Source organism: Paramormyrops kingsleyae, chromosome 12 (genome assembly GCF_048594095.1).
Source record: "Paramormyrops kingsleyae isolate MSU_618 chromosome 12, PKINGS_0.4, whole genome shotgun sequence".
NCBI lineage: Eukaryota > Metazoa > Chordata > Actinopteri > Osteoglossiformes > Mormyridae > Paramormyrops > Paramormyrops kingsleyae.
The window spans coordinates 7,601,410-7,626,633 of record NC_132808.1 but is presented as its reverse complement, the minus strand read 5'-3'; the positions used below and the strand labels follow the sequence as shown (position 1 = coordinate 7,626,633).

At 41.3% G+C, this 25,224-nt stretch overlaps 2 long non-coding RNA genes across 3 annotated transcripts; one reads left to right on the top strand and one right to left on the bottom strand.

Moving 5' to 3' along the window:
* Positions 1 to 5,075: 5,075 nt before the first annotated feature.
* LOC111837742 (uncharacterized) lies at positions 5,076 to 6,288 on the bottom strand. Of its 2 annotated transcripts, XR_002836725.2 has the most exons (4): positions 6,080 to 6,288; positions 5,474 to 5,622; positions 5,284 to 5,390; positions 5,076 to 5,183 (listed from the first exon to the last, which is right to left on the bottom strand). It is a non-coding gene; the product is annotated as an uncharacterized lncRNA (long non-coding RNA). The 2 variants fall into 2 exon arrangements; XR_002836724.2 differs by having other exon boundaries at positions 5,284 to 5,622.
* Positions 5,585 to 8,126, top strand: LOC140593494 (uncharacterized). The gene is made up of 3 exons (XR_011993895.1): positions 5,585 to 5,796; positions 5,897 to 5,940; positions 7,684 to 8,126. It is a non-coding gene; the product is annotated as an uncharacterized lncRNA (long non-coding RNA).
* Positions 8,127 to 25,224: the final 17,098 nt, after the last annotated feature.

The following is a 25,224-nucleotide window of genomic DNA, read 5'->3' as shown; positions in this document are numbered from 1 at the left end:
CTCAAACCAGCAACCTTCTGATCACAGGCACAGAGACTTCTAAGGAATCGTGATGGATCATTTATTTCAAGTATATACTATATTTGCTACTATATCTATTAATTTGTGAACTATTGAAAGAATAAATAATGAATAGCAGATAAAGTGATCTCATGTTTGTTCATCATTAATGAACTGTGACGCATCTTTTATCTCAAACAGCGACTATATATGTTCACAATTTCTTTTTGAGTAGAAAATGATTTACTACTAAGTTATTAAGGAACCACATTATAAAGTGTTACCCTTTTATTATCAGTCTGAAGTTGCTATGCCAGGGAACTAATTTCAGTTATTTGGCCTTGGAGATTACACTTGCCGGTTAAAACTTCATTATGGATGCCGGTTATGTCTCTTTACTCTAATAGAGGATGCACACATCAAATTTATCCGTTTCCTTGGGACCCCAGTGTAGCAGAATGATGGTGTCTTAAACATTTCAGGATTTTGAGAGTTTCTCTCAAAAAATACTGCATACTGAAACAGGTAAACATAGGATGGCAGTCTGGATTTAAAAAAAAAAAGTAATAATTAAGTCTTCGCCAACTACCCAACCCCAGAAGCACACGTATGCATTGTTGAGTAGAGAGCATTTAACTTTTGTGTGTTTTAATTTTGGTTTCGGTTTTGTATTTTCTATGAGGGTGCCTTCAAAACGCATAATTCCTTAGAAATCTGTTGTTGTGCACACGTCCGAGTAGATATTTGGAAACGGGCAAACTATAGGTAGACATACTGTCATGATTTATAAAAAAAAAATGATTTCCGCAAAGACATAACTGAAAAATAGAATCGGTTATTGCAGACTGTGATGCAGGTACAGTACCAGCAGTGTCCAATTCTGGTGATTTTACACTTGAAAACCTGCAATGCTGGTGGAAATCAAAGGGTTAAATTACAAATGTACAACAAAAGACCAAATGAGCTCCTAAAACCTAGTCTGCAGCACTTGAATAAATATACTTCCATATCTGTTTAATAGTCATTCAAATGCGTAAAAAGTGTGCCTTATATTTCAAGTCCAGTGACTTCTGCTAAACTCCTCACTACAAGTACAATGTCTGCTATATATCTCTCCTGAGACAGAGGTTGAAATGTGACTGGCCCGTGCTACATTAGTCTGTGCCCCGGCCGGCCAATCAGACAGCCAGGTTTGGCCACAATCATTTGCAGGAGACTGTATGAATCCTATCACGGCCCAGACAGCAAGGCAGCATTTGCCAGACTAACTGAACATGAAAGCATATTTTATGAAAGACCATTCAAAAGACCATTATAACTTGAAAGGAACAATGTGGACCTGAACTAAATAAAACTTTTACACAGCAACCCACTTAATGGCTCCAACTGTTTTTTCTCATCAGTCAGTGTTATCATTCATTAAGGACAATTATACGCCTTACGTTCCGCATAAGCATCCAGTACAAAATGAATTAGGAATAATCTCCATGCTTCATGCTTTTCTGGGATCCATTTCGCACATACGTTACGGTGTCATTGCATCCAGGACCGATGAGCAATAAAACATTGTTCAAGATCATTTTTAGGTCAAATGGAGCTGGCTGGCTGCACAAGGAAAAGAAAAAGGCGGAATACAGGAAACCGAAAAGCGCAACTGGCCGCGAGATTCGCAAAAATGCCAAACTGAGCTGCTGAAATTAGCAACAATTTTGTTTAATATATCCAACCATTTTCTGAGAAAGTTAATTTTACTGGTTATTATAGGAGTAACTGGAGTCAGACCAATGACAGTTGAGACAGACCAATGACAGTTTTTCCAGTCATATAAATAAAGCCATTTTATGATTACTACAGATTAACAACCAGACTTCAGTATTAAACTGACTTCCTGTATTTGACATACAAACATGTCGAAACTGAGGAATGGTTACACTAATGCCTTATGCCTTAAGGCGAACCTGAAACATATATTTATTAAATATATATTTCATATGACAGATGGAATCTAATATATCATTAATGCAGTGTTTCTCAAGCCAATCCATTGGGATCCCCAGAAGGTCCATATTTTTGCTCCCTCCCAGTTCCCTTCCAGAAGGTCCACATTTTTGCTCCCTCCCAGTTCCTTGCCAGAAGGTCCACATTTTTGCTCCCTCCCAGTTCCCTTCCAGAAGGTCCACATTTTTGCTCCCTCCCAGTTCCTTGCCAGAAGGTCCACATTTTTGCTCCCTCCCAGTTCCCTTCCAGAAGGTCCACATTTTTGCTCCCTCCCAGTTCCCTTCCAGAAGGTCCACGTTTTTGCTCCCTCCCAGCTTCCAGTAGCGACCTGGGAGGGAGCATACATGTGCACTGTCTGTGGTTGAGAAACACTGCATTAGTGCCTTGATGATCTATTAATCAGCAGGATTCACAAAACCCTTTAACAGTATGAATCTCGGGCCCCCCTGCCCAATTTTATGTATCATTTTATGTTTTCAAGGACCCCTGTCCAGTGCTGGGTCCCCTGAATCTGCCAGGGTATCCATGCCCCTCCGATGCTCCTGTGTGCCAAAACATTCAATATTTAATGAGACATGCTGTGTATCTGCACTGCAGTCTGACCTTGTTACCCGTCCACATCGTCCATTTATGCTCCATTTTTCCTGACCAGATGCGAGCTCGGTGTCACCGGCCCGGCATGCAGCCACCCGTGTGGTGCCGCTCAGTCCTGTGGGGGCTTCCAGACACCGAGAGGAGCCAGAGGAGCAAAAGGCTGAGGGGGGCATTTTGCGTGGTCTCCCTCAGGTAGCGGAACGTGGCAGATGACCAAAGCAGGTTCATAATTCAGAATAAGAACATAACAGGAATAGGAAAAAGCTGGACAGCATAGGAGTGAGAAAGGGTCTCAGTCACTGGGTTCCTAATGGCCACTGATCTAGTGATCAGTCACTATTTGTCCTGGACCTCCTCTCTACTTTCTGTCAGGAGGCACATTTACAGCCTGTCATCGTTCAGGTGTTTATATATCAGCATTTTGTCCTTTAGCAATAAATATTCCGATATTAGCTGGTGGACCATGAACATGACTTGCTAGTGCTCAGCCCAAGCCATCCATCTGGCCTTTTTGTGCCTAAGCTTCTACTGTACCAAGCAAACAGTCTGTAGAGGCCGGCTCCCCCACCTGTGCCCCCCCCCCTCCCCCCTCCCCAAACATAGTTTGTTCTTGGCTCATTCTACACAACATTTCATTTGGTGCCATTGTTAGTAGATCATAAAATGCTCTGTTCAGCTTTCCAATAAGTTGGATAAGAAGTATCCAAAAAGTCCCTGGCAGCTGTAGAACATGGTCCACATCCAGTCGGCATACAGCTGGAGGTGGTTCTGTGTGCCTCTCCACGGTGATTGAAGCCCAGTGATTCCGCGCATCATCCAAAAAAAGTCAGCCTTCACAAGCTGGAGCTGGCCTGCTTTGACAGGCACTGTCTGCCTGCACTGCTCATACTGTATCTACCTTACATTACTGCAGTGATTTGCAGTTGTTTTTTTTTAGCATAACGCCTTCCGCGTTGCCAAGTGCTCCTTAGCACTAATTCCACTGAAGTAGGAGCACATGCATGCTGATTACAAGCATATATTTTATATATATAATGTTTATATATTTGGTTTTTAAAATTGGTTTTGTTTTTTCTCTATTTTATCAATTTCTGTATCAGATTTTTTCTTTTACTTGATTTTGATTTTGTCAAATTATACAGCACTCTGATCTGGGGCTGTTTGTAAATGTGTTATATAAACAAATACTGACTGAACTTGACTATTTTGATGAGTGTGACTATTTTATCTGTTATTGGCTGTGGATCATCTCCACTGCTGAGCCCCTCACAGGAAGCTTGTTATTTGATGTTCTTTATTTATACTTCTAATGGTCTTTAACATGGGCATCACCCCTGCCTTCTAATTCAAGCAGATCCGCTGGCCCTCCTTTGTCTGGCTGACCATAGTCATCAGCGTCAACAAACTTCTGATCAGCAAATTAAATCTTTGTTTAAATTCCGTTTTTATAGATGATTTATCAATTCAGGCCCAACCATTAAAGGCAGGCCCCAGGTTATGAACAAGATTCTCTATTTAAGTCGAGTTTGTAGATATGGCTGTACAACAATAAGACAGTTCACAGTAATAATAATGCAGTAATGCCAAAAGTAATTACATGAGGTACGGTACCTCGTGCTGACGATCTGCTAACGCTGCACAATGATTTGAGCGTCACAAATTACTGATTGCTTTCATTATTACGATCCATTGTATTTAACCCAAATTGTTATATAAAAGGCTTTATGACAGTACGAGTTGTTCGTAAGTTGGTTGCTCTTATCCTGGGGACTGCCTATACTATGTTAAAAGCTCATAAACAGCCATTTCAGTACCTGCAGTGTCTCACCTGTTCACCATCACCAATATTTTGAGTTTAACTCTAAACCTTGCATGTCTCTTGTCATTAATTTTAGCCTGTATTTCTTGTACGGCGCAGGGCAAGAATAAGTGGAGTGAGTCTTTTACCCCATGACAGAGGTATGCCTCAGTGACACTCGTGATTGATCTCAGGTTAATTAAAGGACCGTGTAAAAACCTTCAGACAGATGTTGAAATGTTGACATTGAAATGTGTGTCACACAGCAGGAAGCTCGTTTTCCACTTTTGTGTAAACAATGAGAATGAACCCATTAGCTGACGGACCTGCAGGGGATACGGCAGATACCTGGAATAATAACCTGTACATTTGCAAAGCCCCCGGAAAGGGAATGTGACAGATTCCCATAACTTATGCTGATGAAGCAGAGCGGTCATCCTTAGCACAGGCGGCCCTAGAGAGAAGTGCAGCAGTCATGTCATTAAGTAGCCAGTTGTAGTTATAAAGTCATCAAGCTGGACACTGGTGTGTGTGCCTCTGGGATAACAGTAATGGAAGCAACAGCAAAGTCAGAATCAATAACTTTATTCTGAACTAGTCTAGTTGAACAATTGTGATGAGCCTGCAGAGTCCTGACTTTGGGATTCTAATCCACCGCAGTAAGAACTGTCAAATCTAAATATAATGCTCTCTCAGTAGCAAATTTTCAACTCCAAAGAAATGCTATCAAGTCATTTATTTTGTGAAAATTCTACTGATACGCTTGAAAATTTCCAAGAACGTCCAAGTCATTCTGCAAGTGCAGGGGGTAAAATGTGTTAAGATGGGGATTAAAAAATTTCATTTCATATTTGAAATTTTTATTTGATGGTAGTGAGCGATACTAAACTCACCTGCAGCTCAGTGAATGAGCTCCTTTTTCGCTTTGGCAGGAAGAAGCGCTTGCGTTTCGAGGGGAACGTCTCTAGCAGCCAGATAGGAGCGATGAAAGCTTTCTGGACTGGGCGAAGAGGGGCGAGAGAAGACAGGTTTGGGGGCCCCTGTTGTCATGACAGCACCGAGAGGGGCACCGCATCTGCTGACCTCACGCCGCTCCGTACCGCCGACGTGTTTTAGCAAACGTCAAGCAGACGGGAGCAGCAGCTGACGCGGGAAAGATGAAAGCGCCTCTTCGTGAGCGGAGTCTCCCAGCCTTTGTGAGCCGTTTCCCAGCCACTCTGTTTTGGTGTCATCTGAAATGTAAGAGGAGTGGAAAGAAAGCAAGATGATAGATTGGAAGAATCCGGCGGGAGAACCAATGAAAGCAGACAGCTGCATCCAGTGGAGGGAAGGGTGGGGATGCCAGTCAGGAGGCCAGTTAACCAAGATCTGTCGCTCTACCAGGAACACAAGCTCAGTAATGAAAGGTGAGGTGCTTTTAGTACAGAAGGGGGTCCTTTGAAGGTATTTTACTTGGAAAATAACCAATCCATCCATCCATTCTCTGAAATCGCTTGTCCTCTTCAGAATCGTGGGGGTCCGGAGCCGATCCCAGAGGCTACGAGCACAAGGCAGGGAACAACCCAGGAACGGGCACCAACCCGTCGCAGGGCACACACACACACACACACACACACACACACACACACACACACACACACACACACACACACACACACACCTATCGGCAATTTGTTAACTCTAATTTACCTCAGCAGGTTAATATATGCCAGAGAGTGCCGTCTTCTGGAAGATCTTCTACAAAGGCAGGAGAGAGGAACTGGGTGGCGGTTTTTAAATATAAACACATTTTATCTTTAATAACTACTTGCGAAAGCCCCAAATGAAGAAAAACACGATAGAAAAAACAACGGGAATCTTAGCCAAGCCACCTGTATTACACCCTTTTCCCTGATCAGACTGCAAACTTCTACACTCCTTTCCAAAGGGCCCGTCTGAATTTAAAGTGTAACAATGTGAACAGTTCAATCACGCTCAGCTGGGATTCATTACCATGAGTCATCTGTATGCACAGGGCTGGTGATCAGTAATCATGGTAATGCAGAGGATCACCCAAACCAAAGCCTATGCCTTTACTGTACCCCCCCAGATCTACAGCTCAATATGATGGCATATAAAACACAATGGAATGCCCAAACCAACAGTACTGATACTGTTTCTGTCATTAGCAATATACAAAAAAATAATTTTAAGAATAAAAACAAAAGGACAACAATAAAAAAAATAATATTTTAAATTAATTTTATTAAAGCAGAAACAGTAATGCCGATTTATATATACATTAATGCATTATAATGTTCAGTATAAGAGTTAATAAAGCATTACAGCATCTTCTACTGAGGGATTTTAGTGTTAATTATAATACTTGAGGCTCTCATCTGTAATGGACTATACTGTAGATACCTTCATAATGCATTATGAAGGTCTGTTTAAGAACTAAGGATGCCTTGTACTGCATTATAAAGGTATCTGTAGTGCATTATAGATGAGAGCTTCATAAAACATTCACAATGCATAATAAACATGGCTATAATGTTACGCCTTTTTATAAGTAATTATAGCCATCTTTATAATACAATACTTTTACGAATGCATTATAACATGCTATGAATGTTCAAATGTTACCGCAGAAACAATATATTCTTTATTAATACGTCTACACTGACCTGTGTATATATGACCTATATATAATACGGGAATGTATAGCAGGCATCTGGTCAGCATATGACAATATAGAATCAGTACAGCCTGTTACTTTCCCCTTGCAGTTTCTCCTGATTAAATTCTAGCAACAGTCCTCATCCGCTTGTGACCAACAGCTGTCAGCACAGTCAAAACCGTGTTACTACATGTACTTCCCGGCGACAGCCGCTCATGTCAACAGGAGAACCGTAGAACCTCCCCCCCCATCAGTATTTGGGCAAGTTGTCTCCTGTTAAGCATTGAAATTTCACCCGAGAATCACTATCATATTGAACAGATTCAAACTCATTCCGCCTTGGGTCCTTATTCAGTGATTAGTTCAGAGCAAATTCATGACACCAGAACCAGGATTTAGTGTCCATTCACAGTGAAGAATGAAATAGTAACATGTCGTATTTTAATGGCATCTTGGGAGGAGATATTACATGAAGAATCCCGGGATTGGCTGCAGTGAGGTGGCCGCCCATCTGGTAGTAATAACACACTCTTTGATAGGTAGCTTTGCTCTCCAATGCCTTAGCCACCGTTGCCGAGTTCGTAGCTCCCCACAGTTACCATGCTCATTTATTTTCAGTGTCTCCTTTCCACAGTGTCACGGGAGCATAGAACCTTCTGAGAACACCGGTGGACTTCAGGGCGAGCGAAACAGGCCCGGAGCCCAAACGAGAGCTGCTGGCCAATGGCCAGATACACCGATCTTTAACCTCCACGCCTGGCAGTTTCAATGCTTTATGGACACGAAAAAACGCTGAACTGCTTAATACACTCAGAATGCCCCATTGCAATATATCATCCACCCTATTTTATTGGCATCTTCCAGAAATACAGTACAGTCTGATTTACGTCTCATGGTTCATTGATATCACGTTAGGAAAGATATAGAGCTAAAATAAATAATGGAATCTTGAAACAAACACTTCATAGACAAAATACATCACACCTAACTTGTCAAAGAACCATAAATATTGCTGGTTATAAATACACTAAAATGTCAGTGTCTCTAATCATTTTTATGTCATTTGTTCAAATTGTATCGTGTCGATAAAAATAAAATATCTTTAGATCAATCCTCAGTATCAATATCTGCATTGGTCCACTTTTAAGAGGACTATTGTTTATTGTCAAAATGGGTTGCGCTTAGTATTTTTCAAGTGCATCCATAATCAGTACCATTTGGTCTTTCCTGTTTGTCTGTAATCACTTCACCTTACTGAGGACTGCACATGCTTACCGTCATGTGAAGAGCGCACATCATTTACTGGGGAATTTACTAAATTCACTGCAGGCTGACTATTAACCTTGCTTTAACAGACTGTTTATGAGCGCTGGTCAAGGAACACCTGTTCTGGTGTGTAACAGGCACACCTGTCGCCATGCCCCCGCAGACACCATCGCCTATCATGTCCCTTTGTGCATCTACCAGTGGGGTAGGTACCGTAAACTGCCTTGTTCCCAGCCACGGGAATGCTCTTACCCTCTGACATGACCCAGGAAGGCCTGGGTCACCTCAGGAGTAGCAAAACAAGGCTTAATTCTCCTCAGGAGAGGAGCCCGTGCGCTGAAACACAAGCCCTCAGAAGCCTTGGCGAGAAACCCAATCTGCTCCAGTGTATCTCGCAGCGATGGTTCCCCGTTCCCTTGTGATTTCCCCTCCATCTATGGCACACAAACCGAGCCCTTCAGCCCCCTTTCAGAGGCTTTATGGATCCACGAGGTTGTGGCGAACAGGCGAGGGCTTATCACAGACATCGCCGGGTCAAATGGCTGGGAAACACAGAGAAGCCAACGGCAGCCGCCTGTGAGATAGCGAATGGATAAAGCAGCCGCTTGGGGGTCAGAGGGAGGCAGGTGCGGGGGCTCGGGGGGCAGGGCTGGCTTAATGATGGTTGCTTGGCCCCCACACCTGCAATACCTCTCACAGACCAGGGCGAAGCTCCAAAACGCCTTGTTTGGTCACGTAATGCAGCGTTTGAAATGAATAAATATGTTTTGAGGGAGGCTTTTACTGGCACAAAGGGAACAAGTTTTCAGGGCCGGAGCAACGTCCAAACTATTCACCTGATCTGAAAATTACGAGCCAATTAAATTTAGAAAACCCACCAGCAGTAAAAAAGAAACTGAAAAGCCATCTTGGCTTGCACTCGAGTTCTGTCTTTTCGGACAGCTAAATTGACAAATTGTGCATTTTTTTTAAATAAATACATCTGGTGAAAAATCAATGGACTGGATAAAAATAAATAAAAAGCACCGACGGAACATGCGTGGTTTCTTTGATTAAAATGTCTTGGCTCTCTGCCTGTCTAGCTGCCAAACTCTTGGTCTGTACCTGGCTCTTTTCATGCAGGCCGATAATCGTGGCGTTAAATAAAAACAAAACACTTTGATGTTCTTGGATTTCAGGCCTCGGCTAAAAAAAAAAAAAAAACAACAGCAAAACAAGTAACATGCCTCAAAGACACAATACAGGCCCCTGAATCGACTGTACAGGGATAACGGAACATTAGGCAGGCCTTGTTTGATGATGTCAGCCGGTGACCTGTAACTCCTCAGCATTAATCTGTACCTCCCTGTCAAAGAAATGCCCTGTAGCTTAAAGACGGCGTACAGTTAACCCTTGGTTATACGTGCAGCACTTGTTTTGATGCCAAGCAATAAAATGGCGATGTGTTAACCCCGTGCCTGGGGTGGCAACAGGGGCTGATCGTTTTCATCAGAGGAGCAGGTGTTGTTCAAGTCTTACAGGAGTAATGATGATTTGCTTGGATGGGTGACTATTGGCATGTGGTACCTATGGAGTAATGTCTGTGTTTAAGTCTTGACAGTAACAGTTGCGATCCTTAATAACCGACAAAGACGTGGATTATGTAGCCTCTGTTTCATTTGGGGTGTCAATAAAAATAAAGAGAATTATAAACCTTTGCACAATTTCTGTAGACAGGCCGACTCACAGTGAATATAAAGCTTTAGAGGAACAGCTTTGTACATAGTTACAGAGACAGATTAAATACCTCAGCCGTACAGCAGTCGGCTTAGATTAGACTGTGCAGCCCATTGTCCGCTAATCCATACATCTGGAGGAGAGGGAAAAGCCTGACCTCACAGCCTGACCGAGACCCACTGATCTGTAGCAATCGTGTTCTCAATTATTCTTTAAATGCTCCGCAGTTGGTACAGAAACTGACAAGGAACATATTTCAAATTTATTCGCTTAGTAATTCATACTTGGATGGGACCCTTTTACCACGGCACTGCCGTAAAATGCATTATAATTGTCCCTATTGTTCAGTACCGCGTCTCGGTCGATAAAGGTCACTGCTCCTGTTACAGTGTGCGGTGCGGAGGGCAGCCGGCCGGAAGCCGGCCTCTGTGAGCAGAATGTCTCGTAAAATGAAAATGTTGGAGGAACAGCGTCGAAGATAAAGTGGCCCGAGGCGGTTTGTACATATGCGCTGTTTAATTATCAGGCCATGTGTAACGTTCTGCCAAACAAGCCACTCCCGCTGTGGCTCAATGAAACGCTGAACTTTCAAGGTTGATTTCCAAAAAATAAATATGGTACTATAATCAACACGCTGCCCCTCCAACACTCTCTTCCTCTACTCCTTTTTTCAGGAATGCTTAAAGGTCCCTTAGAAAACAGAGGGACTCTCTGCCTTTTATGGAGCACAGTGAAGAGTGATTGCGGAAAGCTGGGTGTTTTCATGGTTCACCGGACCTGCATCTGTGCAAAGCCTCTGCTCTGTATGTGTGATCACACTTACATTATGGCTATATTATAATCTTGGATGACAAAGTGAGTTTTATGTCTTAGTTACCTAATATTTGGATGTAAATGTCCAGGATAGACATACGCATAACTTAAACTTTCAAAGAACATTCATTTCACTTCTAAATAGTCTATATTGCATTATTTTAAACTGAAAAACAGGAAATGTGCTTATAAGTAAGTATTTATATCAACTTTTTCTTATAAAATACAGAAGAGCATAAAAAACTGCATGATTTGCAAACATCAGCAATTTATGGATAGTTCGTAAAAACAAGGAAAATAAGCAATGTCTGCGATCCCTAAAGAATGGCAAAATATCTGCAAGATGCGTTTTTATTGCAAAATTGCAAATTTCCAAGTTCCCTTTGCACAGATTAACACAGGCAATTTGTTTTCCTCAAAACAGCTCAGCTTTGCAGAAAAAGATATTTTATACTTTTTCCCTGGCAAAGGAAAATATATCAACATACTGCGGCCAACAACTCATTGATTTTCTTTTTCTTTAAGTGACATTTTTATGCTATTGTTAAAACTTTTAATTTAGTGTGTCAGAAATAGAAAACTATATTTACAGTATATCTTCCATCACTGAATAAGCAGTTACAACATGAATACAATACTGTGCTACAGTCCTAGCCAGTCAAAGAAAATGAATAGCTATTTATCTGGGGAGTAATTGTGTTTTTGCTCACAATGTAACAAACATTGTTTTACATCAACATCGAGGTGGGACTACAAACACCTCACAGCAGAGAAAGACTAGACAACGCAACACACAAGAGACACACAAGAGACACACTCACATTCACTGACATCATTACATGGACTGGGACAGGATACTGGGCAGAGCCATGGACTGAGTGAGGATACCAGGCAGCACCATAGACTAGGAGAAGATACTGGGCTAGATTATAGACTGGGAAAGGATACTGGCAGAGCCATCGACTGGAAGAAGATACCGGCAGAGCTATAGACTGGAAAAGGACAGCAAGCAGAGCCGTAAAGTGCTTTGTGCATCTCTTTACTGCATTCCAGGGGAAAAGAGTGACAGAGCTGAGATTTTAATCACAGGAAGGAGAGAGTGTCTGTTTTTTAAGTATTTTAATGGACTCTGGGGCATTTCACCCATCTGGGTGAGTGAGCAGCACAAAGAGACAAAGGAGGCAGGAATTCACAAGGAGGCCAAAGTCACAGAACGAAAGGCTTCCTGTTTTACAGATAACGGGCTGATATCTGAACTCTGACCATGAACTAAACATTTTCAAGCAGTGAGCTGTCCAGGCAGCAAATGCATTTGTCATGTTTCACGTTGTGCAATTATTCTTTAATATTTAATTTTGAAACCTACCTAAAAATACAAAATTATGAACAAAATATGATAAACTAGCTAATACAGTAGATAGTCTTTCCACATTCCAGCAGAATGGGTTTTACCAGTTACCACACATTCCTGACACATGATACCACAATCCATACACAGAATATTGCTGATCCATACAGATCACATGTTTTACTACATCTTCTCTAGATTTGCTAAACACAACAAAACAAACCAGCTTGCTTACTCGCCTCTGTATGCATTACTCAATTCACATTTGTTTCACATGCACTGATGCCTTTAAAGTTAATAGCTGTATTTTTTATAATGGTTAAATTAGTTCCATGTAAATGGATCTAGTTTGGGTTTGGCAGTTTGTTGGATATTACAGCCTGAGGACCTGCCAAGTTCACCGGTTCCTGTGCAGTTTTAGATTTTCCGATTTTATTCCTCCTGCATTAAAATACAATTGCTGCAATTTCAATTGCTCACTTAAACTCACATTCTTTAAAAAAAAAAAAAAAAAAAGTTAAAAAAAAACAATAAGGAGCAGCCGGATCTAAAAAATGAATCTCTGCAGGCTCTAGGAAAACCTTGCTTCTAATTTTTTCATTTCAAGTACCTTGCACATCCTGAAATGGCATCATTTGTTCTCCTCCTGACCCCCATTGATCTTATATAAAAACCAGAATGGTCTCGTGGAGATAAACAGGGTGATCTTAGCAGCACATATTTTGGGCCACAATGTTCCCAACTCACCAGTGTAGCATTGAACATCACTGCCAAATATCTATGTATTATGCAGGTATTCATGCTATCGAGTTTGTCACTAAATCACGTGACATACACTAGCGGCCAAAGTTGTGGAAACACCTAACATTTTTGGCATTATACTTTAAAAATTACTACATGAATATTGACAGTAATGTTTATAAACAATCAAAGAATGTTTACAAATATCATACATTGGATGATTAAATAAGTAACTGGAGTAATTAGAATAAAATTCTGCAATCTCTAAAAATCAGAAGTTTTTCCACAATTTTGGCCAATAGTGTAACTAGTTTGCACTGCTTCATAGTAGCACCAAGACATGCTGACGTCCAGAACACACTCCACACTTCCCAGTTTGCTTTGTCATATGACTGGGATGAAATAGCATTGCTTTACACCTTAGCCTGTATTTTACACTTAACACACGGCAGCAACAGGCACAATGCAGGTGTCTTTGCCAGCATGAGCCCGTTGCAGTTGTCACTTTCCTGACCAGCGCCCACATTGTTTAAATAGCAAATGTACTTGTGCCCATCTGAGCACCCATGGGCTCGTTTCCATCAACGCAGAGCTGGTGCTGGGTTGGTTCTCGCTTGGTGCCTTTTAAGAACCAGCCTGCGTTTCCACCGGTTTCAAAAAAGAATGGAACAGAAATGTTATGTATGCGGAAGTGAAAGTAAAGGTTAATCTGTATTTCGTTTTCTGGATTTATTTTGCCGAACCAAAATAAACATTTCCGGGGTATGACTCGTTGCTCCGTCTCCATTGCTTGTATCTACTTTGTCTCCATAAATGCTGCCCTTTGGCTGAATCTCCTTCTAATCATACTTTATTGATCCATGCAGGGGAATTCTCTTTACACCTATACCCCATCTCGCTTACCATGACACACAAACACAAAAAATGTTTCTTTTTATGTACTTAATTCACAAGCAAATTACCAAAACTCGCTCTTTTTTTTCAGACTTCCTCATGATATGTCACAGTTTTGGGAACCAAAACTCACTCAGTCTTCATTTAATTCAGAGAAGAACTTTCATTAAATTTCCAAAAGTCCACAGAAATTTCTTGAAAATGTATCCCGTGGACTGATTGAGTTTTGAGAATTTGCCCTTCAGTTGTGTTAGTGATACATTTAGAGAAATAATTCAAATATTAAGATATGTTGCTGGTTTGATATACCTGGTGTTAAATAAAATAGAGTAAAATAGAGAGATTTATACCAGGAGACCCCTCTGCTACATCTGGCCAGCTTCTGTGTTTTGCACTATGAAATCCTCTTACCAGCTTCAATGGACCTGATTTTCTGCTAAACTAACAGCAGACCCAACATGTGTGTGAGACCTGAATTTTGGGATATGAAAGGACCAGCCATCAATCATGCAGCCATTGTAGGACAGAGATGTACATATCGAATCTAACTTACAGTATATGGTGTACCATCCATCTTCCAAATGTTTATCTTGGTCAGAGTTATAGGGCTGTTTTTGTTTTATACATATTACACTGTATGAGTAATCGTCTTTGATTTCTGGGACTAGAATGTAGAAATCCATTAAAATTAGCTTTTTTTAAAACTGTCCTCAGCCCTCAGTCATTTAAAATAATTGAGAACCCTGGTAATTACGGGCCTGTCCCCCCCCCCCCCCAGCGATTTGCCCAGCACTTCCAGCAATGGAAAAGCACTTTTCATAAACAAATTCTTCTTTTACTGCTCCCTGGGCAAGAACAGCATTGTTATTTTTGAGTAGATATAGCAACAGTAACCCCTGAGCAGAGAATGAGTGGAACAAGACCCTGTGCATGGAAGTCAGGCCTGAACCAGGGTTAAATACTCCCCAGCCCTGGGGGGGGGGGGGGGGGGGGTCCTGGCCAAAGGCCGCATTCAGGCAACAGACAAAACTTTCCTGTTCCTGTTCTGGTGCATAAAGCTGCACAAAGACGCAGGTAAATATGCATTTAGTGCTAAACAGACAGAATGATCAAATACCAAAGATAAACCAGGAAACGTGGTGCAACAAATAAAAAATACATTGGGAACAAGTAGAATATCCAGAAAAACAGAATATTGTGATATTACAGAGATTAATAAATATTTAAAGGTTATAACAGTAATAATAATAATAATAATAGTAAATTAGTAATAATAATAAAAATACAAAATTAGTGGATGGTATATGTGTAATTAAAAACCAGAGAGTACTGGATTTTTACTGTTGAAAAAGGGGACACTTCCTGACCTGTTATTATTATTAATATTGTTATTGATATTGTTATTAATCATTAATTATTAACATTATTATTTTAAAATAATCACAACACGAAGGGTACTGTTTACAAAAGATTTATAAAAGAATTGTTTTAATTTTTAAATTAGGGCGAAATTTCATTTCCCTCAAAGTGAGTGATCACCATAATGGTTCTATTTTTGGTCCTGCCTGCTGTTTCCAGATGATGCTCACTGTGTTTTCAAATAAGCCATCGTCTCTCGTTGAGCTAAGTGCAAGATCGTCCCTTTAAAACGCCGAAGAGGTGCCTTTCTCTTGTGTTGACCCCCCCACCTCGACTACACTGCCGTTAAACTGTTTCCGTGCCAACGGACCAACTGGAGAGGGGACACCTGAAGGGGTGGGGCGGGAGACAGCAGGCCTGCAGGTTAGACTAACAACGCTGTTCGGGGCACGGGGTCTCCATCTGGGCTAGGGGGGTACAGGTCACCTTTCGGCTGCTTCGATGCTATCAGCGGAAAAGCCCCCCCCCCCACCCCCACCCGTGAACAAAACAGCAGCTGCTGCCCCAGTGGAGCATGCGACCTTCTCACAGCGGCTGTAAGTGATGCTCCACAGCTCCCAGTGGATGAATAGCATCCCTTCCATTAAGAAAGTGAATCCCACTGCATTCAGCCGCAATCTAGGTAGGATTTCCTTTCAGGAGTCAGGAAGCGGCATTGTCCCCTTGGAATGATGTAATTGTGATTATGAGCATGAAGAGGGACTTTGTACCAAAGCCTTTGTTTTAAAGGAGCTGGACTGAATGTTTAACCTTGTCTGGTAAAGCAGAAAAAGGAAGAGTGAAGAGGCAGCAATCCTAAATAGATCTAAAAAAAAAAAAAACACTCACATGCTTATCAGGAGGGCTTGTGTTTAAAAAAAAAAAGCAATTTCTAAAGAACTGGGCTTGTACAGGATAACCGAGGTCTGTGTCTCCTGAGAGCCTTGGCAGAGACCTGGATGTTGATCCATATCGGATGTCAGCAAAGCCACCCGGTGTTTATTTACGAGTGAAGTGAGGGGCTTTTGGTGATAGACATAAAGAAATGCTACCTCAAAATGAGGAATCGCTCAGGAATGATGACGTCATCAGTCTGAAGACGTACCAATGACATCGCCTGCAGTACTGTAGATCGCCTACTGACCATTGTGCCTTAAAATGCGTCTGGAAAAAAGAATAAATGAAATTATGAGAGATGCACCACTTACAGGGGATTTCCACTGATATTAACCTCGAGCGTGTTCTATAAGACAGTGAAAAATGTTTATATTTGGATGTTTTTTAGTAAAATATTTTTTGTTAATGATGGAGAAGTGGTTCATTGGACCTTATGGAGCCAACGCATGCAAGTGTGAGCCTTGTGATTGCCAGCAACCGTACCACCTGCAGTTCAGACTGTGTAATTTATCTGCAGCTAAGCAGGTTTGGCCAGTATGTGGATGTCAGACCAACTAGGAAAGCTGGGTTGCTTTTGGAAGAGGTGTTGGTGTGGCCAACAGGTTAGCCCATCCTGCAGACTGGGTGGATCCCAATGCCCCAGTGCAATGATGGGGACACTGTGCTGTCATTCAAATGAGACATAAAACCAAGGTCCAGACTCTCTGAGGACATAAGGTCTCTGGGCACATTTCTAAAGAGTAGGGGCCACAGTATCCTGGCTAAAATTACCCACTGTGGCCCTTTCATATCTGGCCTGCTAATCGTCCCCTATGTCTAACTGGTGAATCCTCTCCTGCCCCTTCACCACCTTAGCTACTGTGTGGTGAGCGTACTGGTGCAGAATGGCTGCTGTTGCATCACCCAGGTGTGTACTACACAGTGAAGGTGGTTCAAGTGGTTTCCCATTGGTTCTGTAAAGTGCTACATAAATGTGATATTCAATATGAAAAGGGATGTTCTTTTAATGCTTTGAGTGCTAAACCCAGATGAGGAAAGTATGGGCACTTTTCCACTGCACCAGGTATCATACTTTGGTACTTCCGAAAAGTACCAAAAGTACGGTACTTCAAGGTGTTGGTTTTCCACTTGCGTAAAAACTTCTACCAGCGCCAAATGGCATCACAATGCAAGGCGTGGTATTTTGTACTGAATTTGCAAAATGTCTGTGGTATATTATAGAGCTGGACAATGTGTGATATTAATACCAACATAGTATGTTATGCACATGCAATTCTCATATTGCAAGGACTGCGATAGTCAGCTGGGTTGAGATCAGGCTTTTTCTTACTTTCATATTGTACAGACATTGTTGGGCAAGAGGTTTAAGTTTCACTGAAACATTTTTACTCTGTCACAGGAAACAAGCATTGCAATTTTTACGTTCCTTTTAAAGATTGTGTACTATATGTTAAAAATGAGCACTGCATGCATTCTCTGAGCCAATCGTAATCATTTTCGTTCTTGCAGTTTACGTCACTTGTGAGAAATTTATTTTGAACTCCTTTGTGCTTTATAAATACCCAAATATTTAGTACAAAATCACATCACAATATATGAATATCTTCCAGAATCTTCATGCCATCCTGATCTTCTTCTGGTTCTTTAGACCAGATCATCTATTTACGCTGCAATACATGCAGTAGAGTCTCGCTTATCCGACCTTCGCTTATCTGACATTCCGTATCATCCGACGTCCCACTGCAAAAAAAAAACAACAAAAAAATGCATCAAAAAAAAAAGCAACAAGAAATGCAAATTGCGAGCGTGAGCGTATAGTCTATTTGTTGTTGCTCCCGATTCTACCACAGCTAATTAGTTACCCCGACTGTACAGTACATACTGTATTTAACTTCAGACAATTCTGTAACTGTAAGTCATTTTTTCAGTAAATTTTTTCTATTGTTTTGTTGTAAAACATGATTATTAGGTTTGTAATGTGTAAAATTATAACATAGTTTAATAGGCTTTGTCTTAACACCTCCCATTATCTGACAAATGCTTTCTTTGTCAATTGATTATGCAAATAGCCTACCTCTGAAACACTGAATACAACTGGCATCTTGAAAAAAGTTACATACTCAGAAAACAATAATATACTACAGTAGAGTCTCGCTTATCCGACGTTCTGCGGCCCGTTTATGCCGGATAAGTGAGACTCTACTGTAGTATATTATTGCCCACTGCGCAAAGCGACATCAGAATGACATCTTTTATATGTTGCTTTTGGACGTCCAATTTTGGTCCACTGAAGGGGTTTTTTTGTAACGCCAGGAGACGTCTTTTTTTGACGTCTAATAAACGTAAAGGTTAATCTGTATTTCGTTATATATATATATGAAAGAAAATATGACTTTAGCTGGGAAAATGGCTCTTTGTGCTCTGAGACTGAAGATCAAGAAGCAAAGGCAACTGAAGTCTAGATCCTTTCCAGGGTAAATAAGGTCATCCTGCAAAGCATGGCCTTCCAAGAAGCAAAGTTATAATTCCCTCTACAGGTACGGATAAATCACCGAAACCGGCTCTAGGGGCAGATCCAGGAACATGGCATGGATAGCAGATGATGAGCATTACCATTTATGGTAGAAAGTTTCAGCAGAGCAGACCTCGGTTAAAACACCGTGGCTGCCTCCCTTCACACGTGGAAATGTGTTATCATTTTGTGTTCAATGCACAGTAAATTCAGAGATCTTTTTTTACTGGGTAACTCAAAGCAGGTTCTCTGGGTGACCTTTGCTCCTGTTCCGGTAAAACTAAGTGAGAGGAATCATAGGATCATAGTGCAGGAACTGTGTATAAATTCTCAGGAATTTAGGGTCAGAGTAGCGAGCTGCATCGCTGCCTTGTCAGTCACATTCCCAAACTCTTCTGTGGTTCCATTAGTTGACGACTAAATATCTAATAACCTTTTTTGGAGCATGGCTTAAGTTTCTATACAGTTTCATGAATGGATCAACAGTGGCAGATTAGAGAGTATGTATGACCAATTAAGAACCAGGAAATAAACACACACTTATACAACTGAACACAACTGAACATCAAGGGCTTTGGCACACACATTAGTACACTTAACGTAGAGAAGAAAAAAAAACCATGGAGATTCAGTAGAGAAATGTGACAGATGGCTCACATGGTGATCAATGGCAGGAATGAAGGTTAATAAAAACCTACCGTACTTCTGACATTATAGTTACTGTACTATAAGTCTAATATCAATGGTGATCTGCTGTTTGGGAACAACATTAAACACTTTGTAGAACTTTTCGTAAGATTTATATATAGTTAATGAAACTTTTTTAGCAAGGAAAAGCATCAATAATTACAGTGATTCTTTATATTGATATTGAATTACAGTTTTTTCATTGTTTTTGGAAAGCTAGCAGAGTAATACTGATCTAAAAAAAATCCCTCTAAAACAGTATTTTGAAAACACTGAAAAACAATGACAGTGAAGATCTTGCCTGTTTTGGTCCCATACGGGATGTCCTGACCGCTGTGTCAAAACCCAGACTAAGAGGGATGGAATATGTCACTGGCTATATGATCCAGGGGTTGAAATCAGGGTCAAAGGTTACGTACTCCAGGGCCCTATTAGCTCTGACGTAGACAGATGCAGCTGTAAAATGCTGGAATAATGGCAGACGGATCAAGCAGAGGTTTGACTCCTGGACCTTCATATTACCTGGACCTCTCTGTTAAAGGGCACTGCTGTAATTGCAGAGGGAGGGTCTTGACTTCAGTTCCTATTGGGGAGAACTCAGTCATTGCTTATTTCCAGCACTTGCAGAGAGCTCTCCGGGGCGTCGGGGAGCTCTGTGTGTCCTGCTGGGAGTCTTACAAGTTCACTTTCCTGTCAGCTGCAACCAGGAAGCAAGCTCCTTCTGACAGTGATAAACTTCAGGCTAGGGACCAATTTTCTGTGTTATACACAGCAGCAGTCATATACGGACATATTTACTAATAAGAATCATAAAAAAAAATTACCAAACTGAAAAAGTTTATTAAAACAATGGTCAGAGTCTATTGCTTTAGTGTAGCACAAGAGACCAGGTCAAGGCATTTGTTTAAATCCCAGTCCCGTTAGACACTGGCAAAAAAAGAATTATTCCTTTCCAGACATCTGCCTTGGTATTAATTTATAATATTAATAGATATATTATTCAGATTTAACTGAGTGCAGTTTCTGTTGAACTCAGTGATTCTAGTTTTTCAGGGGCCAAAGGAAACAGACCACAGCTGTACTGGAATGTGTGGTGCAGTTAAAATAAGACCAAAAAAATCCTCATAAAAATCAGACAACCAGAACAACAGATAGAACCTTTTCACTATAAACTTTAATACCTCCATACCGATCAGATTAACATAAATCCATTTGTCTGATGCTACAAACTATCTAGAAACAGCAGAAACAGTGAAAAGCCTTGTTTGTTTTTTTACTGTGTCCCCAAAATGCAGCCTTTGTTATTTATTTGTAATGACCAGGATTGACCAGGATTGACCAGGATTATGATTAATTGCAGCACGGCGACTCTATCAGAAACGGACAACTCCTTGGTCTACTTGTTAAAGAACTGAGGATATCTCAGACCTGGTGACTAAATGCTGATCCCAGGCAAAGTTAAATTATTATCATTACCACAAAAGTTGGAATCCTATATACAGCTATTATCTTACAAACTCCTAGAAAAACTCTCATGAAAGATAAGGCTATTTCTCAGCCATGGTGAATATTATAAGATTGTGAAGATATTTTAATAGATGTGGAGCTCCAATTCTGACTCTGTCCAACATTACAAAAAGCTCTTAGCAATGAATGGAAAAGGTAACGGGGAAAACAATCCAGGTAATAATGGAATTCGTAACACTGACAAATGCCCACTAACCTCAAAGCCCCATCATCATGTAAACAATCCCACAGAGAGCAGGTATGTCAGCTCTCTGGTTTTAATTTAGTTCCTCACCCTGGCTCATCTGTTTGCCCAAAGTTCCCCGCCTCTCGAGCAGAAAGGCCTAAAACAAACAGGACTCGGAGCAGATGCTTGAGGCAGGGCACTGAGAGTGAAGCCGTCACCAGATCCTGTCTCAGGGTGCAGATGTCTGAGTGCCACTCGTGGTGATTGAGCTCAGGAGCAAAAGGCCAGGCAGGCAGGATGGAGCACTGAAAGTATGGCTAAACATTATGATTTGGATATACTGTAGGAGCAGAGTGAAATAGGAAATAAGACTAAACGTTCCTATTGTGATGTTTCGGTTTGATGCTGGTATTGTTGTTGTTTTCACTTTTCATTATTATGACTTGAGGTGAAATTGTCCGAAGACCCAGGATGGAATATTATCTGGTTTTTATCATAAATTATGAGGCTGAGCCACAAAATTTTTTGTTCAAGAAATCACCAGAGGTGAGGAGAAATGGTAACACCAAATGACTGCTTTGGGCTCGGGTGCTTCTGAGGAGATGTGGAACCCCTGCAATGTTCCTCTACAATGTGTGTACAGTACATTGACAAATGATAAACAAATTATTACACATGACAAACAAATGATGGCATCTTGCTTTACTGAGAGGTATGGTGAAGCACCTCGATCGCACGTCACGGTGCTCTCTGTGTTCTCCCAACCCAAAAATATATACTGCAAAAACCATCTTCAAAAGACAGAACAAGGATTCACTTGGAAGAAAATTCTGCCAACATCAGCTGCTACATGATTTGAATGGATCTCCACCAAAAGAACCTCCATACTATTGCTGACACTCCTCCACCAAAGAGCAAACCCAGGAGTAAATCTGAAACAGAGAGGACTGCTATCCATCAGAAATCCAGCTTCACACCTTCAAAGCCCCTTTTCACTAATCTCCCTTCCCCCAGGACTAATTGACAAGCCTGTAAACTGACAGTGATGCCTCTCACAATATGCAGGGAGCAGGGGCAGCTGGAAAATGCACTGCATTCCAGTAAAGCCCAAGAGATCAATCATTATACCAAGGGTACATCTGGATAGAGACACCCGCTGTTTGCCAATGCCTTACTGTCAGATTCACTGATAACCTTATTTACCTGTATTTTACACTAAATGAACAAACTGAAGATATTCTCCCTGTCCAGGATAAGTGATTGTAAGATGGATGGATGGATGGATGGATTAAAGAAAGCAGAACCCTTGTGTTCCATACAGCATGAAAAGCTATAGCACTTATCTGACTATATTAGCTGACATATTATGGAATAGGTTTCTGCTAAGACCCTTACACAGATTTTCAGACATATATCATAGACAGGTCACCACCTCCCCAGAAAGTTCTCCTACACCCATGACCTTGTGGCTGAATATGTGTATACAGATCGACCTGGTTAAGTTCAGGCTCCAAGAAGGGACACATCTTTCACTTTGACCAGCCAATCTTAATGGCTCATTTGCTAGGCAGCTACATTGTGCAATATGAACTCATGCCTGTTTTTCCACAGAACCCTACAGTCAACACATACTGTATAACACTGAAGGGCGACCAGTGTTGTGCGCTTTGACCATCACAAATGAAACGTCACCCAACTGCCCTAATGACATGTCAAAGAACAGCCCCACCATGATCGGTCATCCGGGAGGCCATTCGGCGTTCTTGAATTTGGTTTGCGGTATGTATGGAGGTTTTATTATCTTTGAATGTTGGTAACATCTTGTGGGAACATTGTAACATCATAGGATGCACCTGTTGCTGCAAAACAACTTCATATTCTTTGGGTGTTATATGACCATGCAGAGCATCCTAAGACACAGTGACTGCCCCAAGACGGCTGACATTATGAACAGACACTGGAGATTGACAGCATCCTCTGACTTTCTCCAAATGTAAACCCAACCAGATGCTGGAAAGAGATCTGACTCACAAGACTATGCTCATTTTTTCCAGTGTTCCGGGGTCATGGTTTGCTTCTTACACCAGGTTGCGCTTCATTTTGCAGTGGCCTTGGATGCAGGTGGTTTCCAAATGGTAGCACTGCCATAAATTCTGTGTTTGTTGATAAACATACTGCACACCCAATAAACATCCTTAAACAGATTCCCTCACAAGGCTCGTCCTACATGACTATTCCTGCAACATTTCTACCTCGCGTTGCAATTTATTACGCTGGTGGCATTTCAGTTATCCTTTCAGCAAAGGACCAGCCAACTGCAGAGGTTAAAATGACAGCCATGAAAAGATTGTTGAAGTTTCTAGTGTCTTGGAAATTCCAAGAACATTGTGGGAATCTCCAGATGCTGGCAGTTGTGAATAAAGCTGGCATTTCGGCAACATCTCTCCAAGGCTTACAAGGAGAGATTTGAGCAATGGGCTGGTATAGAATGTGACTATCTAAAAAGTGTTATGCACTGTTATCTGGTCGGTAGCCACCATACTCCCCCCAGAGGGGTCAACAAGACGATGGTGGAGTGACGTTTTGGGGAGGAATAACAGGAAGTGAGATGCTAGCCCCCCTTTAGGGTCCCTGATGGTGTTAAACTGACACCAGCAACATCTGTGAAGCTCCAAACAGAACATTTCCTGCCCTGATACAAAGAGTCGTGCCTTTTGTAATAGTGTGACCTTCATGTAGGGCAATGCACCGTCACATGCTGCTAAGGACACCAATGACGCTTCAGCCAATCAGTCCTCTGATTGGTGAGTCGCAGCAAAAACCTGCACACACAGCGGCCCTTTCTGGGTAAGATTGGCCACCCCTGACTTATGGAGTATTTTGAAAAGGAAAATCCATAAGGAAGGGTGGTAGGTCACCTCAAAAGGGCAGCACTGAGAGGCAATACTAAATAGGGGAAGAAGCAGAGAGAGTTGTTAAAGTAATATACAAATGGTTTCTTAAGATGTTTTTTGAAGAACAGTATGTTTATGCAACAAATTCAACACATTTCTGTTGCGAGACATTCGCAACATATTGAATGTTTAAAAAGTGCAGTCTGCTTAAAATTTGGATTATTTTATTTTTGTTTCAATATATATAAAAACTGTTGTTATTGTCATGCATTGTTGCTACTGTAACAACTTCCTTGTACATTTTCGCACATGCAGAATAAAAGGATTCAAATTCTGATCCACATTTACAAAGCACTGAAAACTATTAAGAAGGGTAACACTTTACTTGAGGGGCACAAATAACTTGCATAATAACAGTTTGATTTAATACATTAATTAAATAGAAACTAGTAGTAGTTACGTAATGATCGTAATGATCCCATCTTCGTTCATCATTAATTAGTCACTCATATCTCATTAGATTTAAGCAAAGGTAATGGCGGCTAATATAAATCTTGTCAAATGTAATTAAATATCCTTGGATGGAAACACCTAGACATGTCTCAGAGCACTTTTCCAGTATGGGGCAGTGACCCAGTGCCCGTCCCAGCAAACACAGGGATGGAGTTGCCAGTCTGTCTCAGGCCACACATTAACACACCGGACAATACAGTGACACCCATTCACTTAAACTGTGTGTTTTGGGACAATAGGTGGCAACTGATGTTGGCTGACAGAGATGGGGGTAGAATTAATAGCCCCAGTCAGTACGTCTCACTACGGATGGTTGCAGTGGTACCCATAGTGAGACATAATTATTTCAATTAGTCCTGTCACCATGTAAATATGCTGTTAGCCTAACACAATTGTACATCAGAATCTGCATTATTCATAAAGCATACAGTACCGTGACGTGTCGGCTTTTCAGCCCGTTAAACACAGCTGCAGTCATCGCCTGACCAAACCATAAAAACGACGGCTACATCTGCCAAATTGCACTTTGTTTATAGTGCAGTAAAAGCAAACACATCTTTTGAGAGGCATCTGCATTGTGTTCGGGCGAGGTAATGGAAACACCTGAACAATGCCAGGTGTGTCGTCCCAAGCCAGGCAGCACTAATTCCCAGAATTCATAGGGTTGACTAAGCTCTAATCACAACATACAGAGGGGGTTTTAAGTTACAAACCCATTTAACAAGCTATAGTGAGGTTTTTTGTGCAGAAAGAGCTCCTTTCAAGTAGAAAAAATAAATTGATTACTTACAACCAAATGGTTT